At 41.2% G+C, this 17,606-nt stretch overlaps 1 protein-coding gene and 1 pseudogene across 2 annotated transcripts in view; both read right to left on the minus strand.

Moving 5' to 3' along the window:
• FBXL7 (F-box and leucine rich repeat protein 7) overlaps nt 1–17,606 on the minus strand; it is a 388,316-nt gene that overhangs the window by 45,553 nt on the left and 325,157 nt on the right. The window lies entirely within an intron of this gene.
• Nucleotides 647–17,205, minus strand: LOC112819846 (dnaJ homolog subfamily C member 4 pseudogene; annotated as a pseudogene).

A 17,606-nucleotide genomic window follows, 5' to 3' on the forward strand; every position in this document is an offset into this window, starting at 1 on the left:
ATGAATTTAAAAGACACAGTCAAGCAGGTGGGCCTTGGCATTTGACATCCCATTGAGTCTGACTATCCTCCAGCTGTTTAAACACTATGGCATTCGCATCCATATTATTATCCTATTCCTAACCCTAGTTCTACTGACTTCTTTTTTTGTCTTGCTCCCTATTGCACAATCACATGTGCAAAGGCACTCTTCAGTTTAGTTCCAAAATCAAGCTGAAAATCGATGAACATTTTATACTACATTCTGACAAGTTCAAGTGACACGGGCCAGTAGGGAGAACATGTGTCATAATTAGGTAGGAAATCAGTCTTCCTAGGTTGTCCTTTTTATGCACTGAGGAAATTTATGCTGATAATTCACTCTTCTGTGGCCCTGAACAAAATTTAGCCCTGCAAATTTTCCCATGTAGGAGACTTCTCAAGTGAAAGCCTCCTGCCATTTCATGGGTGACAGGTAGTTTTCTGCTCAGTCGGTGAAAACCTCTTTAACCCCGAGAGAGGTGCAGAATGGTGTGAGCTCACCTCCGGATGTGTGTGCCCTCCCATTCGTGGCAGGGTGCATGTGGAGGCTGTCCAGGCGTCTTTTAGGAAAACTTTAGATTTCAAAAATAAGGAGATTAGGCCTGAGGATCGCCCCCCCCTTTTTTTTTTCTGAAAAGCACTTTATTGCACTAGTTTTGGGGAGTGAGAAGTCCTGCGGGGTAGCCCCCATCCAAGTGAGCCGCTCAGGGGCGGGTGCCCGTGTCCGGCGGCGGCACGACCCCCGGGCCTCCCGGGGGTGACTGCAGCTGCTGCCTCTGCAGTTTCTCCTGGAGCCTGGCTCTGTTGGCCCTGGCCCGGGCCCGTGTGTCATTGTAGATGGCTGTGATGATCCGATCCTTTTCATCCATGAAGGTCCGGTGCATCTGCTCCAGCTTCCTGAAGGCCACGTAGTGCAGGCCCATGCCCGCCAACATGATCAGGAGGCAGTACCCCAGCACCTGCTGGTTGTGTCTGTGTTGCTGCTGCCTCGACTCCGGTCCCTGAGGCCTCACACCATGAAACTGGGCCCAGTACTGTGCACTGGGGGGTTCCCAGCAGCTGCTGTATGCTTGATGAGCAGACCGCGGATGGGCTGTGGTTCCCGGAGACTTCGGAGGAGTTGCTGAGCAGAGCCGATCACAGCTGCGGCGGCTGGGCTCTCGGCTGAGCACTCGGTATGCTTCACTCAGCTCCACAAAGCGGCTGTGCAGGGCCGGATTCCCAGGGTCCCGGTCAGGGTGCAGCTCTTTGGACTTGGAGAAGAAAGCTCGTTTAACTTCTTCAGTGCTGGCACCAGGATGCACCCCTAACAGTTCATAGTAGTTCCTGGGGCCAGACCGCTGCCCGGTGGCCGCTGAGAAGAGCCGGATGGGAGCGCTGCGGGGTCGCCCCCCCTTTTAAAAAAGATTTTATTTATTTATTTGACAGAGAGAGAAAAAGGGCACAAGCCGCAGAGGGAGAGGGAGAAGCAGGCTCCCCGCTGAGTAGGCGTATGATGCAGGGCTTGATCCCAGGACCCTGGGACCATGACATGAGCCGTAGACAGATGCTTAACCGACCGAGCCACCCGGGTGCCCCAGGCCTGAGGATTCCTTTTCCCCTCTTAACTGAGAGACTGGTTGCTGTCTGTAAGTTCTCCTCTGGTCATTATGAAAACTGAGCTTCCTGTTTGATTCGCTAGCACACTTTGCATCAAAATACTTCCTCATGTGTGATTTCTGCAAGGGTATATAAGGATAAAAAAATGAAGTAGCTGAAATCATACTTAGTGAAGATAGGACTTTGCTGGTTGAATAAATTCCGTATCAAGATACAAATAATTATTGAGAGAGGAAACAAGGAAATCACCCATCACTGGTGAGTTAGCAGGGACCCCTGTCGCTACTTGGTTTTGTCTGAGGAGCCAGTTAGCTGACAGCAAGATCATTTGGGGATGAGGGAGTTCAGGGCAACAGTTCTTGACCTTGGCTGCATATTAAAACTACCCATTATCCATGTCTGGTCCCACTTCTAGAAGGTCTGATACTCCAGAGAGTCTTCACTAGATACTACCCTAAACTTAGAAACCCCACCAGTTTCTGCACACAAACCTCAGAGTAAAAACTTACTCCTTAAAATAAGAAATTATTATCTTGTCTTAGCTTTTGAAACGTTCCTTTTTATAGTCAGGTATGTTTGTAGTCTAAACTCCACTTATTTATTTTTTTTGAAGATTTTATTTACTTATTTATTTGAGAGAGAGAGAGCACAAGTGGAGGGAGGAGCAGAGGGGGAGGGAGAGGGAGGGGGAAAGAATCTTAAGCAGATTCTGCTTTGAGTGTGGAGCCCAACGTGGGACTTGATCCCACCACCGACATCTGACCTGAGCCGAAACCAAGTGGCAGACGCTTAACTGACTGAGCCACCCAGGCGCCCCTAAACTCCACTTATTTATGACAACTGGTAGCTTCTATTTCAGTTTCCTTAAAATAAGTAATTCTTCACAATAAGTCTTTGCAAAATCAAACTCAGTTAACACTTTCTGGAAAACATTTTTCATCATGTGGTGCATAATGGTTTGCCACAGGCAAACTGATTTATTAGCAGGGGACCCAGAACCTTATCCATAGGAGACCGGTAATAAGTATTTTGTGAGTTGATGAGTGAGAGATTGAGAGGACGTTCTAAACCTAAGTTCATTTAGTTTTGTCATGTACTATATGTTGGCTAATTGAATTTAAATTAAAAAAAAGAAAAAATAACTTTCATGTTCAAGAGTAGGGCTTTTGAATATTTAATATCTCTGTGAATTTGCTTCTCTAGAGATCAATTAAACTTTCTAGATCACTGCATAGTTCAACTACCCTTTTTCCAGATTCAGAAAGGGTCAGTTGGCTTGGCTCTGATCATGCAGCTATTAGCACCAAAGCCAAGTCAAACCCCTAGCTGATAGCATCGCATTCCCACTGAAAACAGCTATTATTGGATTCATGTAGTACCTGCAACTGCTTACATTTACAGCGGTTTCTCGTTAGTAACATGCAGACATTTTGCCAAATATCCCAAAGTTTTCCTACTTATTCCTTGATTGTATTTTGATTATGAAAAGAGAATAAAACCCATGTAGAGATTTGAATGGGAGACTTTTCCTCAGTCACTCTGCTGTCTCGACTGACTTTATAATATAATATTGAAAGGAAAGTTAAACCAATGTGAATAGTTACGGAGATACTAATTTCCTTCATGTTGCTTGTTAATTTATGTGAGGGGTTCATTTAATCATATTTAAATTCCATAGAGATTAAAGAAATGCAATTATCAAAGTACAAACAATCCATCTTTGTCATTCTAATTCCTTGCTGTTTAGATCTGCACAGTTGACAAGGTAAATAACACTGAATAATGAAATAATTTAAAAATATTATTTGGAGGCATCTCTCAATGGGTAGCAAAAGACAGGTCCTATAATAGGGGAAATTAACAAATGAAACAGAGAAAATTAGTAATAACGTAAATTTCTAGTTTGTCATTATTTCTGCATCACCGAGCCCATCTGAACTGCTGATGTTTCCCTTTAAAACAATTCATAATTCCTTCTAAACTCCTACTGGTCTAATCACCTGGCTGTTAAAGAAATTGCTGTTTTTAAATATTTCTGCAAAAGAGAAGCATTACCCTGATAGCTGGTTAACTCCCTGATAAGGTATCCATCTTCCACACTTGTCCCTGTTCATCTTTAAAGGTCTGTCCTGCTTTATGTCTCTCCACATAGCTTCTTTCGTGACCTTTTAGTCTTGCTAGACTCAGGCGTGGACCTAAAAGGTGCTGGGTTTCCGCCCCATGTACGTGTAGCTTGATTCCAAGGATGCAGACCAGATCACACCCATGAACTCCCCAAAGGGGCTGACCAAGAGGACAATGTGAGCATAAAAGGACCATGCAAATCTTTCAACTGTCCTGGCAGACCACTCATAGACTAGCCCTGCTTTCAAGATCAGCCACATCTCTTTGAATGATGATCAACACAAAAGGTCCAGGACGTTGGCTTTCTTCAGGATGATGGGGGACTAAAGTCACCATACAATGACTATAACGGAAGCTGTTTACGTAGGTGCCATATTTCTGTTCATAAAATCCCTATACATATAAATATAGAATCACATGATAAACTCAACTCTGATGCCCACTGACAGCCCCTTTCCTGCCAAATCTCTCTTCACATTCCCTGGCAACTCCACCTAAAGATGGAAGATTCAGCAGCTGCCTAGGCCAGTTTTGGCTCAGAATTTAATGCCCAACCCAGAGAGCCTGGAAGTGATCTTCAATCTATTTAGAATTCATTCTCAGATCACAATCTAGTTTCCACATCTCCAAGTCCTTGAGGAATTCTCCAGTGTTTTGACCTACTCATTTCCTGCAGAAAACCTCGAACCCTTTTTTTCTGGTGGTCTTTTGACGGCACCACACTGCTTTCTGTCCGTACGCCACAGCGTAAGCCATACGGCCGACCAGGAGCGTGAGTGAGGTCAGAGAAGGTGGAGGGCAGGCCAGGGCGAGCTCTTCATCCCTACATTACGTGTTAGAAAAGGTGAAATGTACTTGCTTTGTAACGTATCTTCTTAAACCAGTGGTATTCTTCTCCTCCTCCTCCCTTTACAAAATGCCCTAGGTATTCTTGACACCTCCTGGCTGACCTACACTTGGGTTACACTTGTTCCAAGAAGTGAGAACAGAACCCCAAACCCTTACCAGAAGCCAGAAAACATCAACATATTAAAAAGCTGATTCTAAATGTGAAGCCAAGACATGGCTCGGAGAATCCCTGCTTCCCGGTATTCACACCCTTCTGTGATTGCCTCCCCTCAAGTGCGGGCTGGGTTTCGTCACCACCGCCGGAGAAACAGAACAGAGCAAAAGTGACGGGATGTCCCTTCTAAGATTCAGTTATAAACGCAATGCGACTTTGGTCTTGTTACTCTCTCTTGCCTTCTAGGCTTGCCTGCTTTGATGAGAAGCCCACATAGCATGAACGGAGGTCAGGCTCCAGCCGACCCCCAGGGAGGAACTCAGGCCCTCAGTCCAGCAGCCCGCCATGATTGGGCTATGGCCCACCGCATGAGGGAGGTGGGAAGTGGCCAGCGATCCACCTCAGCTTCTGGATGACCTTGTGAGAGACCCTGAAGCTCGAGAACCCAGCGAACCTGTGTCTGGACACCTGACCCACAGAGACAGGGAGAGAATAAATGTGTATTGGTTTTTTTCCTCCCCAAGTTTTATTGAGGAAAACGTGACAAATGAAAAGTTGTATGTATTTAAGGCCTACACCATGATGTTTTGATATACCTGTATATTGTGAAATGAGTGCTGCCACAGGGCCAATTAACATATGTCCCACCTCACCTGGTTATTAATTTATTTATTTGAAGATTTTATTATTTATTTGTTTTAGAAAGAGAGAACATGCGGGAGTGGGGGGAAGGGCAGGGGGAGAGAGAGAATCCCAAGCAGACTCCATGCTCAGTGTGGAGGTGTGCTTGAGTTAAGTCTTGCAGCATATTCAGGAGAAGGGCAGAGTTGATGAGCACGCTCTTCCAGAGAGAAGAGGGGCTGAGCAAAGTCACTGAGTTCATACACAGCACAGAACCACATGCCAATAACTCACACTCCTTGCTCTTGGGAAAGGGAAGGAGTGAGTGATCACAGGTCTGAGGGGGTGGTAGCTCACAGTCAGAGTAGGAACCTTATCCTGAAAGGTGTGGAGTAGAATTCACAAGCTATTCCAATTAAGAAAGATCTACATATCATGTTTTTTACATAAAGTAGAAAATATGCACTTCTCTATGCCTTAATGCACTCCAAATAGGTTTTCTTACCACAGTGCATCTTTCTAAAGTTTCTAACTAAAATCTAGGTTAGGTATGGACAAAAATGGGCTCATTTTTACCCCATTTCATATAAGTGATGGGCATTAGTCACAGATAAAATTAAACATGTGAATACAGGAATCGTTTCTCATTGAAGAAACATCTGGAAATTTCTGATCACGTGTGGCTATGTATATGGATATGTGTACATATGTATATACTAGTGTACTTCTAAATATGTATTTATAACCTACCTGTAAATGTTTTGCTGGTTTTCTCTGATGGGTACATTATATATTAGACATTGATGTTAGTAATTTAATTCTATTTATGCTTAGGGGAACATCTGTCTCAAGACCATTTATGAAATTCACTCACCTAATAATTATTGTTTTGTGGTTCATTGTTGGGTCTACATGTGAACATCAAGTGCAGAATTAACAACAGAAAGCAAAATCTACATCTGTCTCATTTGTGCACCATTTCTGGGAAAAAGTGACCCTTTCTCTGGTTAATGCATGTAGTCGTGTAGATTTTGTCTTAGGGAAAAGAACTCCTCACAATTGTTTGTTTGTAAGAATTGGTTGGCCATTGCGGGCCTCCTGGGCTAAGGGGTCCCATTGTTGGCATCTTTGAAGATAATGAGAGTGGGTGGGAGATCTGTTCTGCTGGGAAAATGAAAGAATTGCATGTGGTGGTGTCAGGAAGGGAGGAGTCATTTGATGTGGGCATTTTCCCTGCAGCTGGTATTTAGAGGATTATATTTTCTGACCCTTGAGGCACTTTTAATTTTCTCAACATGGAAAGGTCAGTATTTCATCTCAGCAACAATTATGGTGAAAACAGCTCTAAGTAAAAGTAGATGGAAAGTAATTGTCCTCTCCAATGGTACTATTGTACATTGTTTTCAAAAGGCTATTTTAAAGAGAGAGAGGAGGAGGGGAGAGGAAGTGGGGACAAAGAGAGACACAGAGAGAGAGAGAGAGAGACCCAGAGGCCAAGCACAGAGTGAGCATAATGCTGAGTGAGGATATGAAGGGGTTGGGAAGGAGGATGTTTCAAGACAGTTAAAGACCTGTCATCAATTCTCAGCTTCCTCCACAGACTCGTGAAGGGGTGATGGGGAGTTCAGCCTCATGCAGTGCAAGAGGCAAGTAGAACAACCATCTTTGCTTCTGGATCCCTCCGACAAATCTAATGCCACTTTGAATCTTTCTCTCTTTGGTTTTCCGAGAGTCTGCACTCTGAAGAATGCCCTCTTTTACATCCAGGAAGCTCCCATTGGCTTTCTAAGTTGTTTCTCCTGCTGGGAGCCCAGGGTCTCTGCAAGCCTGTAGCAGAAAGCTGTGGCTCCTATGTGCTCTCTCTGGAAGCTTTCCTGTGGGCCCACCCATCCCCACTTTGTCGGCTAAGGATGGAGCTGGCAGGTGGGGGGCTTGCCTCTCCCACAGAAGCTGGACAAGTGATGTCTGTTTACCTACAGGAGAACTTCTGGGGGGATGGAATGGATGCTTGGAACCAGAGATGGTTTCTCTCCTTATGAGATTACGAATTATTAGGAACATTTATGTTTAAAATGGTAATCCTTCCCATCATGTAAAGGGAATCCTTCAGTGAATGGAAAGCAAGGCTGCAGAAATCAGAGCCAAGTCTTGGAAGAAGAGTCAGTTTGCTGAAACCATTCACAGAATACTTAAATTTAGCTAGCCTAAAGAAGTACAACACCAGAACTGCTTAGGTGCACTAGCCAATAGATTCTTTTTTAGCTTATGGCTAGTTTAAGGTTGGATTTCTATTTCTTGTAGTGAAAATGTTTGTTTTTTTTTCCCAATATCTTTTTAAGTAGGATTTCTAAGTCTATGGATTCTACTGAAACCTAAATGTGTCTTGGCTACATTTCCACATTAACAGAAATCTGCACTATTTTTCCGACTTCTCTCATTACGTTTCTCTACTCGCTCTGTAGCACCTGAATGAAATTATTTCTGCCAAGATCTGTTCCTCCCCTTTGGGAAATCTGAGGGCTAATCCTGTATTTTCATCCATTTGCACCTCTTAATCCTCAATACCCACCTGTAAGTCTGGTCAATAGAAGAGCAGGGATGGAGCACCCACCTCACTCTAGCCCATGAGGCTTATTCTCACCTTCCCATTGAGTCAGTACAGATGTGCTTGGTCTGGCTATTTATATAACTGCCACTAAGCTGTGCCCCAATATCATATCTTATACACAGGCTACCTCTCATCCTTAAACCTGCATATGGCTGAGCAGGAGAAGGCTTTGGTTTCTCAGGAGAACATGAGGGATTTTCTTTCTGCCTTCTAGTTTGAACAACTATAATTGTTCTTTTTTTTCTTTTAAAGATTTATTTATTTATGAGAGAGAGAGCGAGCGAGAACAAGCAAGCAGGGAGGGGAGAGGCAGAGGGAGAAGGAGAGAGGGAATCTCAAGGAGACTCCCCACTACTGAGGAGCCTGACACAGGGCTCGATCTCATGACCCCAAGATCATGACCTGAGCCAAAATCAAGAGTCAGATGCTTAACCAACTGAGCTACCCAAGAGCCCCTATTATTGCTCTTTAAAAGACAATAGAAATATGGACAAAGCAAATGTCTGTCGTCTGGTAATATTCTTGCATATGTGGGCTGTGAGGCAGCCATGCTTGGGAGCCCGTGCCTGATCTAGAAGAAGGCTGTGACAGCAATGACATTTCCTGCTCAAGTGTTTGGCTAGGTATTGGTTCTACCGTCATCACACCCAGTCCCAAGAAATGCCAATGCATTATCTTGGCAAGGCCAGAAATAGGCAGTGTTAAAGAATACACAGGCAGCAGAAACATACCACTCTAGAATCTACGATGTAGTCTGTGGAGTAGAATTCACTACCACATAGCAAATACTACCTTGAGCCACATTCTAATGAGCTCTGTTACTGGAAGGAACTTTGTCAAAAAGTGTCGTGCAGAGACCCTGGAAATGGAAATCAGCAGATAAAGACCATGGTCTTACTGTGATAGCTCACTGGCTGTTTGGCCTTGGCCAAGACACTCCCCCAGTTGGATCACACTTCTCTAAATATCTGAGCAGGGGACTGGACTAGACAATTTCTAAGGCTCCTGTCAGTGCCAACATCCCATGAGTCATTTGGGCCCACAGTCCAGTAAGTTTCCAAGAGGAGTCCAATGGTAAGAACTGCACTACCCTTAAGCATTTAAGTGGTTAAAGAATGCTTGAATCTGTTGGTAGTGACTATGGAAATGGGAAAATAGCAAGCCAGGTTTTGGAGAATTAATATGCTGATGAGCAAATATGGGAAGACAATGGAGGTTGGAATAAACAGTTTTTAAAGACAGGCTCCAAGGACCTGAATTTGAATAAGCTCATGAGAGAGTAAAATAAACCCAACATCACAAAGACTGAAATAATATCACTAAAATTGGGAGCTCTCAGTATCATGTGCAAGGTGCAGTCAGAATCCCTCACTGGTAACCTGGCCACACTGGACTTCTCTGAAAATGAAGCAAGCAGGATGGCCAGAGGGCGTTACTTGATATTTGGAAACTAAAAATGAAGTGTTGCAAATAACACCTAAAATAAAATGTCTGGTTTAATTTCGGCCCAGGTTTGCTACTCTTAATAAATTTTGGCAACTCAAGGCTGTCAGACAGGAGAATATGTGTCTTTGTAAACAGGAGAGCATAAGGAATGAAATTTCATGACCAATAAATTGGTGGAAAATAGGAATTTATGTGTGCTGGTGTATTTTCTCCAAGTCTCCCAGCTGAGCATTGATTTTCTAGAAGTATTACCTTTTATTTACTACTTCTGCATATAAACCTTCAATGGCTCCACAGTCCCTATAAGATACAGTCTCCTCATCTTCATAATTGTCTATAATTGGATGTTGATTCACATGTTCTGATCTTACCTCTTACTACCTGAGAAGGAATGAGTTTCGGTGATATAGCATGTCAACTTCTGAGTCAGGCCCGAGTTTGATTCTAGCTCTGACATTCCCAAGCTGTGGGCCTTTTAGAGCCTCAGGTTCCTTATCTGTAAGACGGGACAATGTTTCTCAGCTTTGGCACTACTGACATTTTGGGTATGATAATCTGAGCAGCATCCCTGGACTCTACCTGCTAGATACCAATAGCATATTTGTATTTGTGACAACCAGAAATGTTTACAGACATCGCTCTAAGTCCCCCGTGGGGCAAAGTCATCTTAGGCTGAGGATCTCTGAGTTGAGGTACTTACGCTTGTCTCATGTGTCACTGGGAACATGGAACACAAGAAGGATACGAAACTTCTGGTACTGCCTGGGCCCCACAGTTGCCTATGCATCTTCTCTCTTGATTCCAGAATTGGTGAAAACATGGGGAACCTTTAAAGACTCCAGCTATCACCTCCTTGCATCCCTGCAGCGTCTACTCAATGTTGAGACAGCGACTGGCTTTGAAAACTTAACTTTAAAAAAAAAAAAAATTGACTGATTGATTTGAGAGAGACAGCACGTGCGAGTAGGAGGTGGGGCAGATGGAGAGAGAAAATCCTCAAGCAACTGCCTGCTGAGCATGGAGCCCAACACAGGCCTCGATCCCAGGACCCTGAGATCATGACCTGAGCTGAAATCAAGAGTCAGCCGCTTAACTGACTGAGTCACCCAGGTGCCCCGAAAACCTAACTTTAAGTGACATAGATAAGGAAGAGGAGGGAAAGGATCCAAGGTATATTTTTAAAATCCCAGTATATTAAAAATGGATATTATAGGGGTGCCTGGTGGCTCCGTTGGTTAGGTGACTTCCTATGGCTCAGGTCATGATCTCAGGGTCCTGGGATCAAACCCTGCATCAGGCTCCCTGCTCAGCAGGGAGTCTGCTTCTCCCTCTGCCCCTCCCCTGCACTCGTGCACGTGCACGCTCTCTCCCTCTCTCAAATAAATAAAATCTTGAAAAAATACATGTTATGTATTTATTAAGCTCTGTTAGTGGAAATTTTTCCAGACCAAATTGTGTATCAGTCACTTATAGTTCAAGGCCATAAAACAGTATTTTATTACATTAAATTTCTAGTGATCCACTGTATACCCATAGTATGGTAAGGATGAATCTATAAAATAATACCCTAGGTAATTTAAATGTGGAAAAAAATGGGAAAATCGGAAAAATGGTTCTATTTTGCTTTTGACCAAAGAAGCAGAGGCAAACAACTTAAATCAGACAAAAGAATAAAAATAATTTGGCTTTTTTAAATAGAAAGAAAAGATAAATGAAAAAAATGAACACCTGGCCAATGTAGCTTGGTCCCTTATGAATTCACAGATGGACAAAGTAGTGCAAATGTGTGTATCAGATCATTCCCACCAGAGCATCTCTTTGCAAATGAAATTAATAGACACATAAGGGTATTGCCTGTTGTGTATAAACACAGTATGTAACAATAAATGCCTTCAGAGAAATCTACAGTTTTCAGATCCCTTGGAGCTAACCACCGTAAAAGGGCTTAAGCTACAAAACCATTGACTTTCTCTTTCTTTCATCCAGTGAATACCAAAAGAATACTTTTCCTGACCAAAATATTGGTTGAAAGGTTTAGTATAGAATAATCCTTTATCTTTGCTATCAAAGATGATGTGTTATTTATGGTTATTATTCATATGATGAATTATTTGAGATATATATATATATCAAACATATATATATATATTTCCATCTTTTCCATTTCTAATAGCTGTAAGGTTATTCATATGATGAATTGTTTGATATATATATATCAAGTATATATATATATCAAATATATATATATATTCTTCCATCTTTTCCATTCTCTAATAGCTGTAAGGTTATTCATATGATGAATTGTTTGATATATATATATATCAAATATATATATATATATATATTCTTCCATCTTTTTCATTCTCTAATAGCTGTAAGGTTGAAATTTGCTATGGTTCACTTGGAATGTTGTAGAATTCTAATGTGAAAAAAGAAATGGAATAAGACTGGAATATGAAGCCATGAACTTGGAAAGAAATCCAAACTGCCATATTGATGAATGCTACATTTTCTTGAGTCTGTGTGCCAGCTTGTAACAACAGTTTAACTTGTCTGTTTTTATTTCCTCAATTTATGGCTTTTGGTCCTTGAAACAGAAACATTTCAAACATATGCATCAAATAATTATACACATATATATCAGAAACTGTACGTTATGTATTGGAAATCACCCTTTGCAAGTCATCTTTACCTATATCTGTTAGTAGTTAAAAAGATTCAGAACTTCCCTGGAGGAGAAAGGAAATCATTTTTTTTTCTGTATAATTAAACTAAGCTCAAATATGTCTTCTGATCCCCATCCAATTGTGTTGGTTTCCCACTTTGCCTAGGACTACAAGAAAACATTCATTACTTTTACCAACTAACTCCCTTGCTAATAGACTTTGAATAATTCCTCATTTCCAGAACAGTGGTTTTCAAACTGTGTTCCTACGAGTTCTAGGGCTCCAAAGACCTATGTCCGGGGCTGCCTGAGGAACAAGGTGGAATCCATGCGGTTGGGTTTGAAGACCCTTCTCTATACTAACTCCCAATGAGCACAGCTTCAATTCAATCTAAATAACACACGGAACCAAAGATTTCAAAGGAGGATCTGCTACTGGAACCAAAGTTACCATGGATTTCTGAAGATCTGTGGAACGACAACTTGGAGAAGAGAATCTGAATTCATTTCATTAAATAAAATATTGGAGAGAAATGGTCCTACAGTGGCAGAGCAGTGGAAGGGACCGCTGAGATTCCCTCGATGTTCAGGGAGAGGAAACGGGTTCCAGCAATGCCTTGGGCTTGAATATGGAGATGAAGAAAGTAGTTAGAGGAGGGGTTCAGACGGATGTGCAGTGTGCTTAACTAAGAGTCAGGCATGATGCCTCCTACAGAAGGCAGACAGACCATGCTTATCTAAGTCCTCAGGGGCCCATCAACCCTAAGAGAGCTTTGAGGATATGAGATCCCTGCACACCCACAGGTTGCTACACCTAGAAAACAAACAATGAGCTGTGCAATCCATTTGAGTGGAGAGTCTCAACCCATTGAGATATATACTTGGAACAGATTTTCTCCATTAATTACTAATTGTGTTTTTTTTATTCAGTTGTAAGAAACACCCTAATTGATACATCATTTTTCAGCCATTTTCATTTGTGAAGATTTTTCCAGTCCAGTTTACACCTCAGTCTCTTACTCAATTCAAAGCTTTCTCCACCTGCTAGATTTATGGCTCAAGTGGCTCAAGGGGTTGTGTGTGGTCTCTGTTCTTATTCCTGAGAAACCCCAGCTACAGTTCACTGGTCATAGCTGACTGACACATTCTCCTCTGCTTGCCCAAAGCTCCAGTCATCTTTCCCAAACACACACACACACACACACACACACACACACACACACTCTGAGTTATTTTTAACTCAAAATCCTTGATCCTGCTCTTCCTCTACTTTTGATGGTACATATGGACTCTTATACTTAGGACTTTTATTTTTTTTTTTAAGATTTATTTATTTTGGACGGGGCAGAGGGAGAGAATCTTCAAGCAGACTCCCCACTGAGGCTGGATCCCAGTGCGGGACTCTTAATCTTACCACTCTGAGATCATGACCTGAGCCGAAACCAAGAGTCGGATGCTCAACCAGCTGAGCCACCCATATCGCACGCAGGTTCAGAGCACAGACTCTCGGGCCATATTGCCAATTCTAACCATACTGATTTGGAGAAAAGTCGCTTCATCCCTTGGTGCCTTAATTTCTTCACCTGCCATCTGGGGATAGTAATTGCGCCTAACTTGTGGGACTGTTGTGAGGAAAATGATTTTAAAAGTGTTTACAATAGTGCTTGGCTCTTAACTGTTGGCCATGATTATTATTACTAATACTATGATCTCAGCTGGGCTTGAACCCAGTTCTTATTACACGGATGATGATGGAAAAACAAACCTTCAGCACCTCTCAGGCTCAGTGTTTCAACTAGAGAAATGAGAGGGATGAATAATCTCCTCCATCCCCTCCTGTGGTGAGGGTTTACAGATGTTGGCTGGAGCAGAACAGGGACACCCTTACCTGATGCCATGGGAGTGAAAACTAGTAACACCTTTCTGGAAGGCAGTGTTACAGTATCATTTATAATTTAATATGTGCAAACTTTCAATCTTAGGCATTTTTAGTTTTTGCAATTTATCTTCCAAAAAATACTTACATACATGCAAAGAATAAATATATGAGAATGCATATTGAAACATTGCTTCTCTGCTTCTCTCTCTCTCCTCCTCTGTCTCTCATGAATAAATAAATAAAATCTTTCAAAAAAAGAAACATTGCTTATGATGACACAAGATATGTATTTATTAGGAGTTGGTTAACTATCACAAATAACGCTACTTTAGTTTATAGCCATTAAAAAGGAGTTTGATACTCATGGGACTAAAAAGCCAAGTGGAAAAAAGCACAGTTGTAAATAACGTGTATATCATGATCCTATCAAAGAAAGAAGGAGAAGAAAGAAAGTGAGAAGGAAGGACATAAGAGAAAATGAAGGAAAAAGGAAAGCAATAAGAAACACATGCGTATTTTAGCATATGTATGGAATACTACTTGAGAAAACATTTACTTGACAATTACCAGTAGTCATTCTGGGGGTAGAATTATGGATGTCTTTATCTTCCTACCTTATATATTTCTTCATTCTCTAAATATCTTAAACTATAAGTAAACATTACTTTGGTAGTTAGGAAAACAAAGCTATTATATATATGTATTTATATTTATACATATGTATATATATTTAAAAGAACAATCACAGAGTTTGGAATCAGACAAGCTTGGGCTCAAATTCTAACTTTATATCATTTTGGCAACCCGACCAGGGACAAACTATTGAAAAATCTCTGAATCTTAGTTCCTTTAGCTTTCAAAGGGATAATATCAAGTTCTCCTTACTGTTGCAAGAATTAAGTAGCAGATTTAAATTCCTTATCGCACAGCCTGGTATACTGTAAATGTTTCAAAAATGTCCATTCTCTTCCCTCTCTCTATGCTAATTATGAACTATCTGCATACTAAGCTGTTTATCTTTAAACAACTGAAATAATATTTCTCAATAATGATTTAATTTTATTCTATGACTAACACAAATTTAATAGATCAAATTTGTGATAGTCCTGTCTTAAATGTATCCTTTTTCCTAAGATCATTTTTATTTTAGAGGAGATAGGAAAATATGTACATTAAGGTAGAAAAGTAATGGTTAACTACCTGTACTATTTTACAGTAAGCCCAGCAGCAGGCCCATCAGGACAAAGGATATACAGAATTTTTTTGTCCCAACCCATTTACAAGCACTGCAGAGTGTAAAAGAGTTATTGTTTCATTATAATTTTTTGCAAATACGTATTTATGTAGATTTATATAAATATACACACATATGTAGAAAAATCTCTTCTTCACATTAATAGTAGTGATCTTTAAAAATACAAAATTGCAGGAAAATTTTTTTAACTCATTTATATTTTACACATTAAAAAAATTTTACTGGGGGGCACCTGGTTGGTTCAGTAGGAAGAGCCCATGAGACTCCTGTTCGCGGGGTCATGAGGAGGAGTCCCATGTTGGGTGTAGAGATTACAAAAAAAAATCTTCAAAAAAAATTTTTAATATATATATTTTTTAAATAAGCAATGCACACTAGCTGTTGCAAAATTTTCTTTACTTGCATTTCAAATATGTAGAATTAAGCAATGATAAAAAATAAACCAGGGTCTTAGATAAACACTCTGTTTTTATTTTCATCAAGATTACCAGGGCAAACTTTCAAGCTAATTGTGTTCCTGATTTGGGTGAGGTCAACTAAAGTCTGCCAAGGAAGTGAGAACAATGAATTTTGACTTGTTTCTAACATTAGGAAATACACTGGTCTTATTATCACAATGGTGGACTAATACCCTGGTTTCATTGTAAACAATTAAACAAAACATTGGTCAAAAGGTGGATGGGTACTATTTAGGGAACAGTATCTGCTTTTTGTGGCCCATCTGTTATGATTGAGCAGTTTAACTGGGGTATTTGTGAGAAAGAGAGTAACCACCTCAGTGCCCACTCATAGAACGCGACTCAATAAATCCTGCTAAGTTAATATACTGGGAAATTGCTGTAAATGGTGGGGGCTGTTTGTGGCTGGGTTCCCTAGGAGAATAATCTACTTCATGCTGAGAGCATGAATATGTCATAGGTGGGAAAGCATGTGGAAAAATATGAAATATTACACACTTCACATGTTCATATTCAAAAAGGATTAAAAACATCATCCAGTTTAATGTCTCCTTTTATAGAAAAGCAGCTGATTTGAACTGGAACTTTTTCTCGAACCCGAACCTGAGCTAGATAGCCCAACTCAAACTTCTTCCTTCTTTTCTTTCCACCAAAACATGCTAATGTAATTAACATTCAGGTAAGGTCGCATGGCAAATAGGCCTAAGATTACCTAGACAGATTCTGAATCCTGTTGAATGACAGGATAGTTAACATGCTGGGTAACAGGATGTTTATAAAAAAAAAAAAATGCTTTTGGAATTTGATTTTTTCATGTTTAGGCTGACCTATTCATTATAGTCAACTATGAAAGGTACATACTTATGAGGACAAACACTTAATGCTGCATGTCCAAATGAACCAAGCATGTCTAGGCGCTCTACAAATATTTGTCAGATAAATTGCTAACAGATGGTTATTTACTATCTGGATTTCACAGCTTCTTTGCCTCTCTGTCTTATTTCTGCTTCATAGTCTGGTGCCTGAACCATTTCTCTCTAAAGGCAAAAAGATGAAATCAGAGTAAAGAAACTCCCAAGTGGTGCACTTTATTCTATTGAACATTTTGGTCCAATGGCTTGGCAAAGAGAAACTTTGTAAATGTTGATGAAAACAATCTGTTACATCTCTGTCACTGTTCATTAAGAGAGTTGAAAGGATCAAATATCCATATGTCATTTAAGAAGATAGCCAGTGTTACAAATGCGAAGTTTAGAGTTGTGTCCCTAAAAAATTCAAGCTCCGTGCAACTGCCACATTGATTTTTCTAACACCATTAACATAGGGGAAATTTCAAGTTCCTGATCATAAATGCAAAACCCTTGTTAATTGCACTCCTGCCCATACCCTTACCTTCATGCCACACCCGTTCCTGCTGTGCGTCTGATAATCCAGGATTCTGAACAGCTTTACTCCCAAATCAGAGCATGAGTGTACCTCAATGTACAGGGCACCGAGGGCATGGACTGCAGAAAAGCAGTGTGCCATGTCCCTCCAGGAGGTGTCCTCCCAGATACTCGATGGTAAACATCTCTACAGCCATCCCAATTGGCCAGAATGGAGTCTCATCGCTCAGGTCCCAGGAATAAATAGATGCTCCTTTTCCACCTCTCACTACCCCAACCCTTCGCCCCACGTACCCCTCCTCAACTCAGGGCCTTTGCTGAGCTGTGGCCTCTCTTTGGTAGGTCCTTGGGTCTCTTCCTTCAGCTAACAGTTACTCTCTCATCTTTTAAATTTCTTTTCAAGATATTACCTCCTTGAAAAGACAAAAGAGAAGCCAGAGACTATGCCTTGAGTCCCACCTCTCCCCATCCGCCCGGGGCTAGGCCAGATGGCCCTTGCCTGTGCTCCATGGTACCCAGCGGTAACGTGTTTAACCCCTGCAT

This window comes from Callorhinus ursinus, unplaced genomic scaffold (genome assembly GCF_003265705.2).
Source record: "Callorhinus ursinus isolate GAN/ISIS: 27379988/994484 unplaced genomic scaffold, GSC_fseal_2.0 scaffold3, whole genome shotgun sequence".
NCBI classification, from domain to species: Eukaryota; Metazoa; Chordata; class Mammalia; order Carnivora; family Otariidae; genus Callorhinus; species Callorhinus ursinus.